General features: G+C 36.5%; 1 pseudogene; it reads right to left on the minus strand.

Annotated features, from left to right (window-relative positions):
• Positions 1-5421: 5421 nt before the first annotated feature.
• LOC128590632 (eukaryotic translation initiation factor 4E-like) overlaps positions 5422-18193 on the minus strand; it is a 138969-nt pseudogene continuing 126197 nt past the window's right edge.

Genomic DNA, 18193 nt, shown 5'->3' on the forward strand with positions numbered 1-18193 from the left:
CCAAGCATTATCATACATATGTGCATCTGAACACAAGAACAAGAAGGTTCGTGGAAGTATTGTTTATAATGCAGGTTGAGCATTCCCAACCTCAAAATCTGAAACCTGAATGCTCTGAACTCCAAACTCTTTAACCACAATTGGAAAATTCCACACCTGACCTCATGTGGTAAGTTACAGTTAAAACTTTGTTTCATGCAAAAAAATTATGTTAAATATTGTATAAAATTACCTTCAGGCTATGTGTATAAAGTGGATATGAAACACAAGTGAATTTCATGTTTAGACTTGGGTACCATTCCCAATATATGAATAACTCATTTGGTTCCAAGCATTTTGGATAGGGGATACTCGACTTGTAGTTCAAGGTAGGAGCAACTCAATTGTTCATCAATATTAGAACAGATAAGTAAACAGTGGCACATTCATACAAAGGAAGACCACACACCAATGAAAAGAAACAAATTATATAAAACAACACTAAGAAACTTTACAAATAAAACTTTGAGTGAAAAGAAGCCATCCATAGAAGAAAATATATAGTAGGATCTCTGTAAGTTGACCACCCAAAGGGATTGTAACAAACTGGCCAACACAGAGAGGTGGTCAACAGAAGCATCTGGACCTACTGTACTGATACGTACATGTGGTGCATGTGGTCTATGAAAATTAAGTCAACTTAACGAGGAGGTTAATGTAGGTAGGTGGTCAACTATGGAGATTATACTGTATTGATATATAAAATTCAAAAACAGACAAAAATCCATACTCCGTATTTGTGATAAAAATCACATATGATTGTGATTGTTTGGAGGAAAAGATAATGGTAGTGACCAGAAAATCACCCAGGAAAAGATTTCTGGGGTTTGAGCAATATTCTATTTATTTATTTGTTTATTAGTTCCATAAATGAGTTTACTGTGTGGTAATTTATCAACTCTACATGTATTATTTGACACCTTTCTGTACTTATTTTTATTTTTGCAAGTAAAATTTATTTTTATCAATAAAATTTATTAATATTTTATTTAAAGTAGATCTTCATTTTAAATAAAATATAAATAAAACAAAATAAATTCTAACTAGAACTTTGTTTTTCAGAGTAAGCTTTGTGAAGACCTTTCATCTAAAGCAGTGGTTCTCAACCTGTGGGTTGAAACCCCTTTTTAACAATGAAAATACATTTTGGCATTAAGAAGGTTAAGAACCACTGATCTAAACAAAGTGAGTCTGAGAGCACTTAGATCTTATGTTACCAAAGAGCACAGAATTGGGAACCAAGGTACCTGAGTCCTAAGTCCATTCTGTCATAACTCATTTTCTTACCAGAACAAGTCATATGACATGCCTGGTCTCCATGTCTCCTTTAGCAAAAAAAGGCATTTGAGCTAGTCTTTAACATTTCTCTCAACTTTAAAAGTCTCTTGATCCCAATGATTTCCCTAATCAGATGAATATTAATTGCTGAGCTACAGGAAGGGTACTGTTTTCTTCTAAGCCAGTTACAGTAAAATCCACATTAAAGAGGGGGAAATGTCAGCATTAAGAAGAGCATATTATAGGATATGTTGGACTAATTTACAAAAGCATATGATGTGTGTGAGACAAATGCAGTACAAAGATGAATTTTTTCCTTTCCATGTGCCCTTTTGAAATTAGAAATATTATTTATAGAATCATGCCCCCCCTTGCCATTCATGTGCAAAACATTCCTGACCTTTGCAAATGCAAGGCATAGCACTGTGAATGTGACTTTAACAATCAATTAATGAAGACTACAAAGATATTTACTCACGTAGTTAAAAAGAAAAGTTTCTTTAAAAAACTTTTTAAAGCATGCAGATAAACAGCTTAATAAATGAAAAAGGTCACACTGAGTAGAGAGAACATTCTCTTTCTAACTCTTCTAAATAATCATTACAGTCTGGCTGTTTACCTGATAAGAGACTTACTTTCCCTAGATTTCATTTTTAAAAGCAACCTAAGATCTCAATTTAATGCTCAAGATGGAAAAATGTACCTTTTTTGTTGTTGTTGTTTTCAGCCATCTTTGTTTGAGACATAAATACGAAAATTTGGTACTAGGAAAGATCTTCCCTTCCTTGTACCACTCTGAAGTCCATGCCCCCTGCCTAGGTACCCCTTTGAGTTCTCTCACTTTAGCCTCCCACAGTTGGAGAAGAGCTAATTAGTTTTACTCTTACCTTAAGTTTTCACAATGGGATTATTGTCCTCCATCACGGCATCCCAAAGTCCAGCTCATTACTCCTCAAACATAGGATGACTTGCCCTTTCAAATCTTTCAGCCAGTTTCTAGAAACCCAGTAATGGGTGTGAAATAAATGTTATGCTATGCCAACTTATCTCACACATTTCCTTTTTAATCTAATTCTTAACAAAAATAAGAATAATAAAAGAAGTATTCAGAGATCAGACTTGTCAGCAACCAGCTTATCTTCCTTTCATACTTCAGGACATAGAGTGCATCAATACTGCTCTGAATTCAGGACACTACAGCTCTCTCGTTTCTTGCCTTTCATGTAAATTCTCCACCTTTTTTTTTTTAGACCCTCCCTTTTCTTCCTAGCCTTGTCAGCATGTTCTGTCATAAATGTTTTCAATCTAACTACCGAAAAAATGAGCCTGCCCAGAAAACTTTACCACAGTTTCTCCATCAAGCTTAACTTTTTCTTACTAGAGTCATTTCCAAAATTTAGATGAGAATTGAGGCAATTTGAACTGATGGGGAATGTTTGAGATTCTAATATTTAATACTAAATTTTCAAGCAGACCTTTTTTAGAACCTGAATAAGATTTGCAAACTGTAATAAACAATTATTAAGCAAGCCACAGACAGCTAAAATATCCAGTGAATGTCTGAGTAGGCGTTTCTTGGGCCTTTCTGTTCTGTTACTATGGGGGAAAGACTCACTCAGAGATGCTGAATTAAAAGCAACATTTTAGTTGCTATCAGTGTTACAGAAGTTTTATTAAAATCTATATTGTTAATCATTGGAAAAGCACTCTGACCAAGAGTTTAGTGCTACTTTTAGACAATAACTTATTTATACACGTTTCTGCCAGCTACATCTGATTCTTAATTCTCATGCTAAAGAGAATTTAAAGCATAATGATTTGAAATCCCCAATTCCAAAACCAAATCTGTGAATAAAAGGTTTTACGTTATAATAGCAAGCTAATTGTGGATGGTGTAAGTGGTTGCAATAAACTGACATTTTGAAAAGCAAGTCAATTTTTTTTGTCAAGGTTATATTTTTGACAAGGACTATCACATTTATATTAAAAAAAAAAAACTCCTAGGAAAAAAAATTGAAAGCTACTGATAGCCAAGCCTTATTGGCAGAACAGATCATCCAATAATACAAACCAATCTTACCTTCATTTCAGCCCCAAAAGTGTGTGGACTCATGCTCCCTCTGTCCTTGAAGCTATTAGCTATATTGGCTACTAGGATGTCAGTGGATCAAACTGATTCCCCCTAAATTTGAAGTTGCCAGGAGATGCCAAGTCATAATAGCAGATGAGGAATGAGAATAGGTAAGTGAACCAGTTTACAGAACAGGATGAGGCTAAAAGCTATGCGGGGGCATCTTACCCACCAAAGAGCAAGACAAGCACTCAGCGTGCTTGATGGCCTGGGTGGCTGATGGATATCACCTTAGTAATAAGTACCTACCATCCATTTCAAAAAGAAAATTGAGTTTGAGTAGCTGACAAGCACCGTGGGATAACAGTCTGAAATCAAATAGTCAGTATAATTCAGTCATTAAGATCCCCACAGCCAACCAGTTGAATTTTCTTTCATCCCTGAAGGTCCATTTTATGTTGCAGAGGTACTGAGTTTGAGCTTCATCTTCTTTTATTTCCATTTCCCATCCTCTGATGGAGATACTAATGAGCTGTAAAAAATAGCCAAGAGGCAGACAAAATAGGGAGGAGAAATAAAGGGCAAGGATAATCTATAAACTAAGAAATTATTCTCAGAAGAATCAAGAGTGGGTTAGCAATGCCCTGAAATGAAAATTAGCTTTCCAAATATTTTTTAAGCACATTGGAGAACATAAAAAGTTTCTTTTAAGTTCCCTGCCACTGAATACTCTAATGCTTCATGTAACTCTGATTTTGGCTGCTCTCACAAAGAAAAATTGCCCATAGAAGAGTGGTTGAGTCTTGCATGGTTAAGAGATCTCAGCGCTGGAAGGATAGGTTTTCTGAAAGATCTAAATAACCTAATTAGGGATTAAGATAGGAAAGAAATTGTATAAAAAGCTGGAAAAAAAAACTTTGCAAAAAGCTTAACCAAAGGTCAACTGGAATATGAGAAATCATCCAGATTTCTAAAATTTAGACTTTCTAGTCTAAATTTTACACTTCCTATCAAAGGAAGTGTAAAATTTAGACTAGAAAAGAAATTATATTTTCTCTTTTTTTTTTTGACAATTCACTGTACACATTTTGTTTACAGTTTTGTACACTGTCTTAAAATGAATGGGACCGCTTTTCTACTTGAGCCATTTTTAACCAAAGCAAAATAACCTAAGTAATACAAAGTGTTAAAATGCAGCAAAAAGATACAAAAACAGACATACTAATTCTAGTTAGGAAGGTAATTATGATGTTATATTTTTTTAATAATCCACAATTATGTTTAGGAAATCACACAAACATAGATTACTGATTTGAATGAAATGCATAAATTTGTAGCAAAGCTTGATAGTTACAAAAAACAAAAAAATTACCAAAGAATGCACAAAATTAATGTGTATTCCAGCTTTGTGTCATATTCCTGGATCCTTCACCAATGTTACATGAGGAAAAAACAAAAGCAAAACAAATGAAAAACTGAAATCAGAATCACTAATGTTATCAAGTAGGGAAACAAATAAATTAAAATCTAGCAGCCATCGGCAGAAGTACAGCAAAGACACTGCTGTAAAAAGAAACAAAGAAAATTGCTAGAAAACTGTATGCATCATACTCTTTCAAACCAGCAAAATATGCTCCTGCATCCAATGGAACATAAACAGAACTTTTTTCTTGTAAAGTATAGAAATGCAAATTGTCTTTTGAATATTGTGGATGGGTAAAATGTCTTTGTAATGGTAATTCTACTGAACTATTACAGAGTGGGCCAGGTACACATTTATGGATTCTGGGGACAATGTGTACTGTAATTCTTTGACTGGGATAGTGGACACTCTAACCAAAATTAAAAAAAAAAAAATATGAACACAGAAGTACAAGACAAAGATGAATGAGACTTCTCTTATATCTTAGCAACATTTAGATGGAAATCAAATTTAAATGCAGTCCACTCTGCTTTTGAAGAGGCTTTGGTTCAGCTCCCAAATCTTGATTGCTTGACACAGTCTCCTATGAGAATGCTCAGAAGGTGTCTTCTTAAACAACAAACCTATTTTTAGTGGTGGAGCCCCTCTTAGTAGCTGTGTCTGCATGGGACTGATAACCAATTACCATCCTTGGAGGAAATCCTAAACTTTACTTATATACCCTCCCTATATGTGTAACAGCTTTTCTGGTTTCACATTCAGCAGTCCATATTGCTATCTTATCACCTTTAGCTCTAACATTAACAACAGCTCCACATACATCATCACTGTAGTCATCAAAAGATTCTCCAGTAAGGCACAGCAGTATCTCCAGCCAAAAGCGATCGAGGTCACTTCATCTCTGCTGGTTGTTCAATGTAATTAGCAATCGTCCTCCCCGTTTGTTTTTTTCGTCTTCCCACATAGGCTCAATACCATCCTTAAAAAGTGAGTAGTCACAGCCAGGCATTAAATTACTAGACAATTGGATATAGTTATACAGAGCCCAAAAGTCTTCAACAGTATCAAACTTAGAGATCAGCCAAAGGTTTGCTTGCCAAGTTTTGCTTTTATCATTTTTAAAAATCCAGAGCGCCCATCTGTTCTGTAGAGGATGTTTAATCTAGTGTTCTGGGTTAGCAACCTCCTGATTAGATTCTGTTTTCTCCTCTTCTGCAGGTGGGGGATTAGGAGTAGAGGTGGTTTCCCTTGCAGACACCTCACGGCTCCGCAGGAGGCACCATGTGCCAAGAAACTATATTTTCAAGACTGTATTGCATATTTATCACAATGTCACCACCGGTACATATGCTATTTTACTTTTCACAACAACCCAATGAGTTCATTGTTGCGTTCTTTGCATAGGTGACAAGTCAAGACTGAGAAATTAACTTGCTCAGGTCCACAATTAGGAAATGTTAGAGACTCTAACTGCTAAGCCATTTTTCTCTTTAATTTCATATGATTCTCTCAGAGATAAAAGCAGATAAACAGGAGGATTGGGGAGTGAGGCAGATGATATATGTAAAATGAACTTTCCTGTATATTTTAATTATTTTTGCCTAACAAAATAAGTTGAGAAAATCCTTTGCACAGTAAATTGGTTTTTGTTATAACGAATTTACAAAAGCTCTCTGAAAAGTAGCAATTAAGTTTTTACAATAAATAAAAATTTATCATTTATTATTTTTAAACTGCCTTGTAGATTATTTGCATGAAGTATTTGCTGAGTATAAGGTGACTGAAACTAGATAATATCCATAGAAAAGGTCTTTCTTACAATCCATGGAGAATTAGCCAGATTACTCATTTGTGTCCTGATATTCTAGCATGGTTAGTACTGCCACAGAATTCTGCTGATTTACATTTTGGATAGAGCACTGTGTTACTAACTCTCTCATACTTTTGAAATTCAAATTATTCTCTTGAAAAAAAGGAGCTTAACATACAACTATGTTGAACAGGATATAACACTGTTTTAGAGTAATTTTATTTAATGACAAATATTTTACATTTGTTTTAATATGAAAATGAATTTTTATTCTTTTATTCTTGTACATATCTAAATTTCTCACTTATGAATGTGTAAATTTGGGTTCCTGGGGGACCCCAACACAGGCCGGGGGCTGACAGGGAGACGCCACACCAACATAATGCATAAAGTCTGAGAGGCCTGGAGAGGCATACATTGTTGACATGCACTGAGTGGCAGATTGAGGCAGTGCAGCACTGATCCAATCTCTCAGGGGTCTTTTATTATACTCAATAAATAGGATTAGAGGGAAAGCTCAGCTCCCAGGAAAGTGGGGATAATCTGTAACTTAGGATAAAGGAATGTCTGGAATGATCTAATAATATATATTTAGAAAACAGGAGGGGGAAAGCAGGTGTGCCATCCCTTTCATCATCTAAACTGCTAATCAGTGTTCAAAGGTCTCAACCCACCTATTCTGCTGATCCCTCATGCATTGACTTCTCCTCACTGAGTTGCCTCCAACCTTCTCTCTTAGGTGGGCTGTTGACATTTTTCAGTGATCTGGGAGGAGCAGCAGGTATGGCCCACCTGTGTGCTTAACCATGAAATTGGGAGGCTGTGGAGAGATTAGCCTACCTACCTCCCACATAATTAAGATAACATAATTAAGTCAATTTAACTGTCCATTTAATGCAATGTCCAAGGAAAGCCTAATGCTTCAATCACTTTTATTCTTGAATTAAACATATTGTTATAAAAAATGACCTTCAAATTTTTTACTATGTAAACTTATCATTACAAATATGTTGTATATACAAATATTTGTATTTTTACAAGACACACAAACATTACTTTCCCAACAGCTTCCCAAATTGTTTAACACGCTGTGTCAGACGAAGAAACCAAAGCACAAAAACGCAAAGTTTTTTCTCCAAATGAAGTAGAAATGAATGACCCTCTGGATTCTGGGAACCTGATCTGGGCAACATGGTCCCAACATTTCCAGTTAGAAGAAGGTGTTTCATCACATCAGGTTGGCAAGAAAACATCTTAAAGTTAAACCTAACCATCAAAATACCAGTCCAATAAATCATCCCCAAATAAACTTTTTGTTTTGTCTCAGTCTTTTATAAACAAATGAGAACTATCAAGCATTCAAGAAAATGCCTTGAACATGAAAGAAAATTTTCAAACTTAAAAAGGACTCAATTTTAAACTTAAAAAAGCATACTGCAGGGGATAGAAGAGAACTTAAAAAAATTAGTACCTCAGAGTCATTTAATAACATAATACATATATAAAACGAGAATATGTTTATTCCATGACCAAGAAAAGAATTGCGAAGTTAAAATGTTCCTTTTGAAAATTAAAATAAACCCAATAGATAGATTCAAGATAAAGAAGAAATGTAGTGTACAAGTTACTAAAATAATGATGCCTATATATTTTTTGATTTCTACAAAAATTTCCCAACTCCCTCTTCCCTTCCCCCTCTCTTCTCTTCCCTTCTACCTTCTAGACTATAGTTATGTTTTACCATTCATGTGAATGTGTAGGTGCTTATATATTGATTTCACAGTAGTATTGACTACATTGGATACTTTTTCTTCCATTCTTGAGATACTTTGCTAAGAAGAATATGTTCCAGGTCCATCCAGGAAACATAAAAGATGTGAATTCAACATCTTTTTTATGACTGTATAGAATTCCATGGTGTACATATACCAAGATTTGTTAATCCATTCATGGGTCGATGGGCTCTTGGGCTGTTTCCATGTCTTGGCAATTATGAACTGGGTTGCAATAAACATTCTGGTGCAAATGTCTTTGTTGTCAAATGATTTTTGATCATCTGGGTATATACCTAGTAGAGTTATTACAGGATCAAACGATAGGTCTACTTTTAGTTCCTCGAGTGTTCTCCAAACTTCTTTCCAAAAAGGTCATATTATCTGCATTCCCACCAGCAGTGTAGAAGTGTTCCCTTCTCTCTGCATCCACACCGACATCTGTAGTTTTGTGATTTTGTGATGTGGTCTACTCTTACTGGAGTTAGATGAGTTACCATCTCAAAGTGGTTTTGATTTGCATTTCTCTGATGATTAAAGATAATGACCATTTTCTCATTTGTCTGTAGGCCATGTGCTACAGACAAATAACAATGAGGTTATTTGTTCTTTTCTTATTGATTAGTTTGAGTTCTCTATGGATTCTAGTTATCACAACTTTGTCGAAAGCATAACCCACAAAAATATTTTCCCATTCTAAAGGTTGTCTGTTTGTTTTACTTACTGCGCTCTTGACTGTGCAGAAACTTTTTAGTTTGATCCAATCCCAGTAATATATTTTTGGTGTTGCTTCAATTGCCCAGGGGATCCTCCTTATAAAATATTCTCCCAGGCTGATTTTTTCAAGTGTTTTCCCTGCATTCTCTTCTAGTATTTTGACAGTTTCATGTCTTAAGTTGAAATCTTTTATCCAGTGAGAATCAATTTTTGTTAATGGTGAAAGGTGGGAGTCCAGTTTCAGTCTTCCACATGTTGCCAGCTAGTTCACCCAACACCATTTTTTAAATAGGGAGTCTTTCCCTGAAATATGTTTTTTGATAGGCTTATCAAAGATCAAATGACAATAAGTAGCTGGGTTCATCTCTTTGTTCTCTATTCTCTTCCATACATCTTCTTCTCTGTTTTTGTGCCAGTATCATCCTGCTTTGCTCAGTATAGATTTATAGTATAGCCTGAAGTCTGGTAATGTGATACCTCCTGATTTGTTACTTTTCAGTAATGTATTGGCTATTTGAGTTTTTTTTTTTCTGATTCCATATAAAATGAAGCACTATAATTTCAACCTTTTTAAAGTATGACAATGGTGCTTTAATAGGAATTGCATTAAATATGTAGATTGCTTTGGGTAGTATGGACATTTTAACAATGTTGATTCTTCCCAGCCATGAGCATAGTATATTTTTCCATTTGCTAACAACGTTCAGGTATTTCTTCTCTCAGAGTTTTATAATTCTTTTTACAAAGATCTTTTACATTTTTTGTAAAGTAAATTCCCAGATATTTCATCTTTTTGGCACTACTGTAAAAGTAATAAAGTCCTATACTTTCAGCTTGACTATTGTTGGCATATATATATTGGCTACTGATTTGTAAGTATTGATTTGGTATCCTGAGACACTGCTATATTCCTAGATCACTTCTAAGAGTTTTGTAGTTGAGTCCCTGGGATTTTCCAGGTATAGGATCATACCATCTGCAAAGAGTGAGAGTTTGAACTCTTCTGACCCTATTTGGATAGCCTTGATCATCTTCTCTTGTCTGATTGTGTTGGCCAAAACTTTCATTACTATGTTGAATAGCAGTGGAGACGGTGGGAATCTTTGCCTAGTTCCTGATTTGAATGGAAATGTTTCAATTTTACTCCATTCAATGTGATATTGGCTGTGGGTTTGCTGTAGATGACCTCTATCAGTTGAAGAAATGTCCCATCTATGCCTGTTGTCTTAAGTGTTCTGATCATGAAAGGATGCTTGATATTATCAAAAGCTTTTTGTGCACCTATTGAGAGACTCACATGGTCTTTGTTTTTTATTTTATTGATGTGATGTATTATATTTATAGATTTGCATATGTTGAACCAACCTTGTAACTCTGGAATAAAATCAACTTGACCATGATATATAATTTTTTAATGTTTTGTTGGATTCTGTTTGCTAGGATTTTATTGAATATTTTTGCATTGATATTCATTAATGATATTGGTCTACAATTTTCTTTGTTTGTTGGTTCCTTTCCTGGTTTGGGGATCAGGATGACGTTTGCTTCATAGAATGTGTTGGGAAGTATTCCTTCTTTTTCTATGCTTTGAAAAAAATTGTATAATATAGGTACTAGTTCCTCTTGAAAGGTTTGATAGAATTTGAATGCGAAGCAATCTGGTCCTGGACATTTTGGGGGGGAGATTTTGTATAGTTGAAGCTATTTCAGTGATTAATACAGACCTATTCAAGATTTCTAATTTTTTCTGGCTAAGTCTAGGAAGGTGGCATGCTACCATACATTGGTCCATTTCCTTCAGATATTGATATTTCTGGGAACAGATTTTTTTGTAGTAATCATTTAGTATTTTTTTGAATTTCTAAGGTTTATGTTGTTCTTTCTCCTTTATCATTTGATAGATGACATTAGAGATTTTACTTTTCTGTTTCTGCTTAGGTTGGCAAAAGTATTATCAATTTTATTAATCTTTTCAAAAAAGCAGAATTTTGTTTCATTGATCCTCTGAATGATTCTTTTGTTTTCAATTTCATTTCATTCTGCCCTAATTTAGTTACTTCTTTTCTTCTGCTGGGTTTTGGGTTGTTTTTATCTTCCTTTTCTACTTGCTTGAGGTGACCCATTAAGTTGTTGGCTCCTTCTCTTTCTGTTTTCTTGATGAAGGCTTCCAATGCTATAAATTTCTCTCTTAGGACTGCCTTTGCAGTGTCTCACAGGTTTTGATAATTAGTGTCTTCATTATCATTTTGTTAGAAAAATTTGGTGATTTCCTTCTTAATCTTGTCTTTGAGCCAGCTAGTTTTCATGACTTTTAGTATGAAGATTCCAGTTGCTGTCAAGTTCAATTATTCCATGGTGGTTTGAGAAGACACAAGGAATAATTTCTATACTTTTAAATTTGCTGAGGTTAGACTTGTGTCCTAAGATCTGGTCAATTTTGGAGGATGATCCATGGGCTGATGAGAAGAATGTATATTCAGTTTTATTAGGATGAATTGCTCTATAGGTCTGTTAGTCCATTTGTTCTAGCTTCAAGTTTAAGTCCATTATATATTTGTTTAGTTCCTTCTTGGAGGATCTATCCAAAACTGTCAAAGGGCTGTTAAAACCTCCCACTACTATAGTGCAGGAAGATATCAAGTTGTTCATCTCAATTAGGGTTTGCTTTATAAATTGAGGAGCATTGTGGTAGGGTGCATAAATGTTAATGATAGAAATCTCTTCATTTTGGGTGTTTCCCTTGACAAATATGTAGTTATCATCCTTATCTTTCTTTATTTTTCTTGGTTTAAAGACAATTATGCCTGCAAATAGAATTGCAACTGCTGCTTTTTTCTGATTTCCATTTGTCTGTATTATTGATGTCCATCCCTTCACCCTGAGTCTATTTTTATCATTTAAGGTAAGATAAGATTTGTGTGAGCAGCAGATATCTGGTCTGAGTTTCTGTATCCAGTCCAGCCAACCTTTGCTTCTTTAGTGGACAATTTAAGCCATTCACGTTAATTGAGAGAATTGATAGGCATGGTAACATTTTAGGTGTTAAGTTTTTCAAAAGTCTGATGGACATTTTTAATCCTTTCACCATTGTGGGAGTTTGGTTTTGTTCAATAATTTCTGGATGAGTTTACTTTAGTAGTAAGGCATTGTGCTGGTCATTGTGGAAAATGGGTCTGAGAATATCCTGGAGATCTGGTTTAGTTATAGCAAATTTCCTCAACATGCGTGTCAGTGAAGTATTGGATTTCTCCATCACAAATGAAACTCAGTTAGCTGGGTACGGGATCCTGGGCTGAAAATTCTTTTGTTTTAGGAGACTGAAGGCTGATGACCATCCTCTTCTGGCTTGAAAGGTTTCAGCTGAGAGATCTGCAGTCATTCTAATATTTATCCCTTTGTAGGTAATGGTTTTCTTATGTCTGGCTGCTTACAGAATTTTCTCCTTCATATTAACTTTGGCAAAGTTAATTACAATGTGTCTAGGAGATGCTTTATGGTTCTGAAACTACTATCTGAATTTCTGTATCTCTTGCCATGGTTGGGAAATTCTCCTCCATTATATCTTGGAGTAGAGCATCTGTGCCTTTAGGACCATACTATTCACTTTCAGGAATTCCTATCAGAAGAATGTTTGCTCTTTTGGGTTGGGCACACAACTCTCTCAGGGAATGATCAGTTTTTGCTTTCCATTTCTCTGCCTCTTTGACCATTTGGGAGCATTCAAAAGCTTTGTCTTCAACTTCAGAGATCTTTCTTCTGCCTGGTCTAGTAACTCTATTACTGAAGGATTATACAGTATTATAAAGATCCTTGAATAACTTTTTTTTTTCCTTGAGCTCTGCTATTTCTTTTCTCATCATGTCCATATCCTTGGAGATTTTGTCTTTGAATTCATTTCTTTCTTTCTTTTTTTTTTTTTTGTAGAGACAGAGTCTCACTGTACCACCCTCGGGTAGAGTGCCGTGGTGTCACACGGCTCACAGCAACCTCTAACTCTTAGGCTTACGCGATTCTCTTGCCTCAGCCTCCAGAAAAGCTGGGACTACAGGCGCCCACCACAACGGCCGGCTATTTTTTTTGTTTTTGCAGTTTGGCCTGGGCTGGGTTTGAACCTGCCACCCTCGGCATATGGGGCCGGTGCCCTACTCACTGAGCCACAGGCGCCACCTGAATTCATTTATTTCTTAAGACAACTTTGAATTACTCTTTGAATCATTTCTAACTTTTCTTCCATTCCATTGATCTTATTTGCCATCCGTTTCTGAATTCTATTTCTGACATTTCAGTCATTTGTCTTTCGATGGCATCTTCTGTTTTATCTCCTTTGTCATTCCTTGGGGATAACTAGATTCCTTGATCTAGTATGATTATTTATGTTGCCAGAGTTCTTCCCCTGGTTCTGCCCCATGAGTATTTTCTGCAGTTTGGCTATTTAAAGTGGTAGGGGTAAGATTGGATTGGGGGCCCCAGGAAGTAGAGCTAATCCACCCTTAACCAATGGGCTGGGGCTTGTGACTATGGGTTTTCCCCTACAGTCTTACAAAAGTCTCTTTCAGAGCTGTAGCCTAAGACTCTGAAGACCTGATTAGTAAGAGAGCACAACTTGGCTCTGACCTAAAATCAGTCACCTGTACCCAATCTTAAGGAGCTGAGGTATTAGGCTGGAATTTCATTTGGGGAGAGACACAAGTAACTGTGCTGCCCTTCCCCCCACCACCAGCAGCTTGTGAAGGAGATTCAGTCCTTTCCCTTTTTAAAATAACTGGCACTCAACCTTGGAGGGATCCTGGATAGACAGCCCAGGTCTAGAGTTCAAAACAGATTGACCCAGATAGTACAATCACTGCTCAATAGGGAGAGCTCAAAGGGTCTCCAATATCCTAATAGTGGAAATCCACAGACAGTTCCAACCAGCATACACAAAGGGATGGAGCCTGGTAACCTCTGGTGGACCACCAATTCAGGAAAGATCACTAGACACAGTCATGACAAAGGCATCAACACCTCCACCATTGTAAGTCTAATCTTGGCCTCAGTTTACCCACCCTTGAAAGTCCAAACCTGGCATCAGCAGCCAGAGCACCAGTAGCTCCACCCTTGAAAGTCTAAACTGTGTGTCAGCAGCTCCACACATTAAAATCCAAACTTGGTGTCAGTGGCCACGTCCTTGGAAGTCCAAACCAGGTGCCCATGGCTCCACCTTTGACAGTCCAAACCTGGTGTCCTCAGCTCCACCCTTGAAATTCCAAACCAGGAACCAGTGGCTCCGCCCTTGGAAGTCCAAATGAGGGTCAGCTCCCTGCCCATTAAAGTCCCAACTCATTGTCAGTGGCTTTACCACTGAATGTCCCAATGGGAATGAGCCTGCCTGTGGCAGCTCTTGAAAGTTTAAAGGTGGGGAGTCTGTGCTACTTTCCACAGGGCTATGTTGGTTGTGATTCTCTCTCCCAAAGTCCCTCTCTTCCTGTACTCCCCTGCCTCCACTCAAGTCACTGTTTCTGCATTTCTGTCCATACAATGCCCAGACCTCCTAGGGAATGGCCAAACACTCTGGGCTGATCAGGGGGCAGACTTTCAGACCACTGGACAAGGGGGGAAGGGTGTGCTGAAGTTCAGTATTGCAGGGAGAGTACTTGTTCATTTTTATGGTGTTCAGAATGATCCCTCGGCTCACAGGTGGGACTACTCTGTGGGAGGATGCCCAGTATTTTGTGGCTTTCATCCATGGGGTAAAATGAGAGGTCTTTTGTCTCCTGCTTGCTTGCAGAGAGCGTGCAGTGAGCCTTCCACTTAGGGGAGGGAGGTCTCTCATCCTTGTGGTGCTGGGCTTTGTACCTGGAATTTATTCCCTAGGATGCTCTTCCTTGGAGTCACAAGTTGCCACAGCCAAGATGATTTGTACTTGTCTATGTTCTTTCCTATCTCAGCTCCCCTCCTTCGGTTTCAGAGGCCAAATCTGTCCAGAATCTCTCCTTCTGGTCAGGAGCTTTTTGCTAAAGTTGCCTCTCGTGGGCCATCTTCTTCTTTCTCTCCCAAGTCTATACTATGCATTTTCCTATGCACATACACCATGATAAAGTTTACTTTATAAATTAGGCACAGTAAGAGATGAACAATAATAATAATAGTAAAATAGAACAAATAACAATATACTGTAATTACAGTGATGTGAATGTGGTGTTTCTCTCCAAATACCTTTTTGTACTCAACTTTCTTCTTGTGATTATGTAAGATGATGAAATACCTACATAATGAGATGAAGTGAGGATGAATGACATTGGCACTGTGATGTAATATTAGAATGCCATTGACCTTCTGAGGATACAGCAGAAAGAAGAGCATCAGCTTTGGGTAATTTTGGATCCCTGAGCCATGATGCTGTTGATGGTTGGATGCTGAGAGCAAACACTGATAGCTAATGGGAGGGTAGTGTCTACACTATGGATATGCTGGACAAAGGGAGGATTCCAGCTCAGGTGGGACAAAGCAGATGGAAAGAGATTTTATCACACTGCTCAGAACTTCACACAATTTAAAATTTATAAACTGCTTATTTTTTTAATTTTCTTTTTTCCCCTCTTTTTTTATTGCTTGGGATTCATTGAAGATACAAAGAATTAGGTTACACTGATTGCATTTATTAGGTAAAGTCCCTCTTATAATTGTGTCTCACCCCCAAGAGGTGTGCCATACACCATGACCCCCATCCCCCTTCCTTCTCTCCTCTTCCTCATTCCCCAAATGACCCCCCCACCATGTATTAGTTCATCTATTACCTTCATGAATTTTCTATTGAATATTTTAAAGACATGGTTGACTTTGAGTAACTAAACCCTCAGAAAGGGAAAACATAGTAAGGGAAGTTACCATATGCTTCCTAATGGCTAATGGTAAAAATTTTAAACATTCTTACCACTAAAGAATGATAAATATGTGAGGAAATAGATATGTTAACTTTATTTAGCCATTCCACAGTGAATCCATATATCGACATTATGTTGTACACTATAAATATATAGAATGTTTTTGCCAATTAAAAGCAAATAAATAAAGATGAATAAAAATGAATAAACAAAACATATTTACTGGGGGAAAATCATTGGAGAATGGATAGGGTGGGACCAAAGAAAAACTTACCCTTCATTCTTTGAAGGTTTGCTGAAATTGAAGTGACAAAAGGCAGATTAATAGGAGAAATGACATATGACATTATTAGCATGCACAGGGGAAAATCACAGAATGACTACCATGCCGTACAATAAGGTACAGATGGTTACACATGCTTCCTAGAAGAAAAGGAGATTAGGAAAGCATGGACAATCTTAGGGGAGTAGTAAATGATTTTTAGGGCAATTCAATGGGCTGAAAGAACATCCACAAGCCTGAGCCACAATCTGATGGGCCCATAGAGCCCACAATAGTTTGAGACAAAAGTCTGCACAGCTCGTTAGACAGACTGCAGTGTTTCTTCTTGCATCTGAGTTCAGTTAATGAAAACTCAGGGAAGAGACCAGAGGCAATTGTTTTCTTCTTTGTGGGCTCTGGACTCTGGGGAGATAAGAGAACTTTAGGCAACAACTTCATCCTGTGGGTTAGGTGGAGAGCGTAGAGAGATAGCCATGAGGAGGATGTGAGGCTTCTTCAGTTTAGCATATCTCAGTGCCGTATTTGAGGGTATCAGTTTCTTAGGTCCAACTGTAAAATAGTTGATGTAGTTGAGAATTTAGGAAAAGTAGAGGACATTGTAAAAGTAATTGATGGAGTGTGGGAAAGAAACATGTATGTAAGTACAGTACATGAGGAGGATTCTCCTCTGAGAGGCACAGGGCATGGATAAATTCTAGTTTCAGGGTATATGTTACTAGGTGATCCTTGAAAAAGGGAAACTGTGTTTCAATGTCTTAAAAATCTGCATAATATATACCTTTCTTGGAATGCACCTTACCACGTGTCAAAATTCTTGATTTTTGCCTTTGAAATTCTCCTTATTTTGTACACAGAACATATGAAAGAACATTTTATGAAATGCAGTTTGGAAAAGATTGGATTACAAGCTCTCTGGAAGAGTAGTGATTGTATGTCATTAATTGTTTTAGACTTGTAATAAAATGGATTTAAAAATGCCAATGTATAGATAATTATGTTCAAATCCAGTAAAAACTTTGCATTTCATAATAGACTCAGTGGCATGGTGGGGCTGCTATTTGCATAGGACTAGATTTAAAAGAAATAAAAATATATGCTTTAACATTATACTTAAAATACATGTTGTATGAATGAATTTAATGACAACTGTGGGCCCAAGTTGCTACATATTGGTGGAGGCAAAGCCCCATAAATGAAGACATAATGTCTGAATTTGTTGTTGAAATCACTTCATATCTTGCTATCATCAAACACATAATTTTTAAAACTACACAGAATATATACACTTTCTATTATACGGCTATACCTAGAAAATTATGAGAGATTCAAAGTAAGTATTAGAATCTGGATTCTGTTAAAAGTTACAAAACTTCTGGGAACATTTCACATTAATTATTTCTACCTTGACACACACATATAAGCAGCAAATCAAAGGAATAGTTTCAGACAGATTTCAATGAAACCTCAGCTCTGTTTTGTACAGGGAACTCTTAAGTTCATCAAGAAGTGAAGCCATTCAATGATGGTATGATATTCTGGAGCTTCCTAAATTTTAATGTCTTTAGCATAGGAACTTGATAATAGGTTTAACTGAGAATAATTATCCTATAAATAAATGACCATCTTATTAATATCTGCTAATTTCTTGCCCAATCTTCCTTTGAATTTTGTTTTACTGCTATTAAAATTAGCCACATGTTACTACACTTAATTTTTATACAGGACCCTTTCTTCATTGTTTTATATATTGGCTTAGTTTTAAGTTAGAGTGACTAGAACTTCCAGAAATATTCTGGATGCAGAGAAAGTGTGTGGGAACTAGTTTAAGATCAGTGCCTACAATATGGCAGAGCCTCTGCCAAGTCTTTTGTGTGCACCATTATTTACTTCTTACAACCATTCTGAGAAGCTCATAATTCTCTACTTTGTACTACTTT

The sequence above is a fragment of the Nycticebus coucang genome, chromosome 1, assembly GCF_027406575.1.
Source record: "Nycticebus coucang isolate mNycCou1 chromosome 1, mNycCou1.pri, whole genome shotgun sequence".
Classification (NCBI taxonomy): domain Eukaryota; kingdom Metazoa; phylum Chordata; class Mammalia; order Primates; family Lorisidae; genus Nycticebus; species Nycticebus coucang.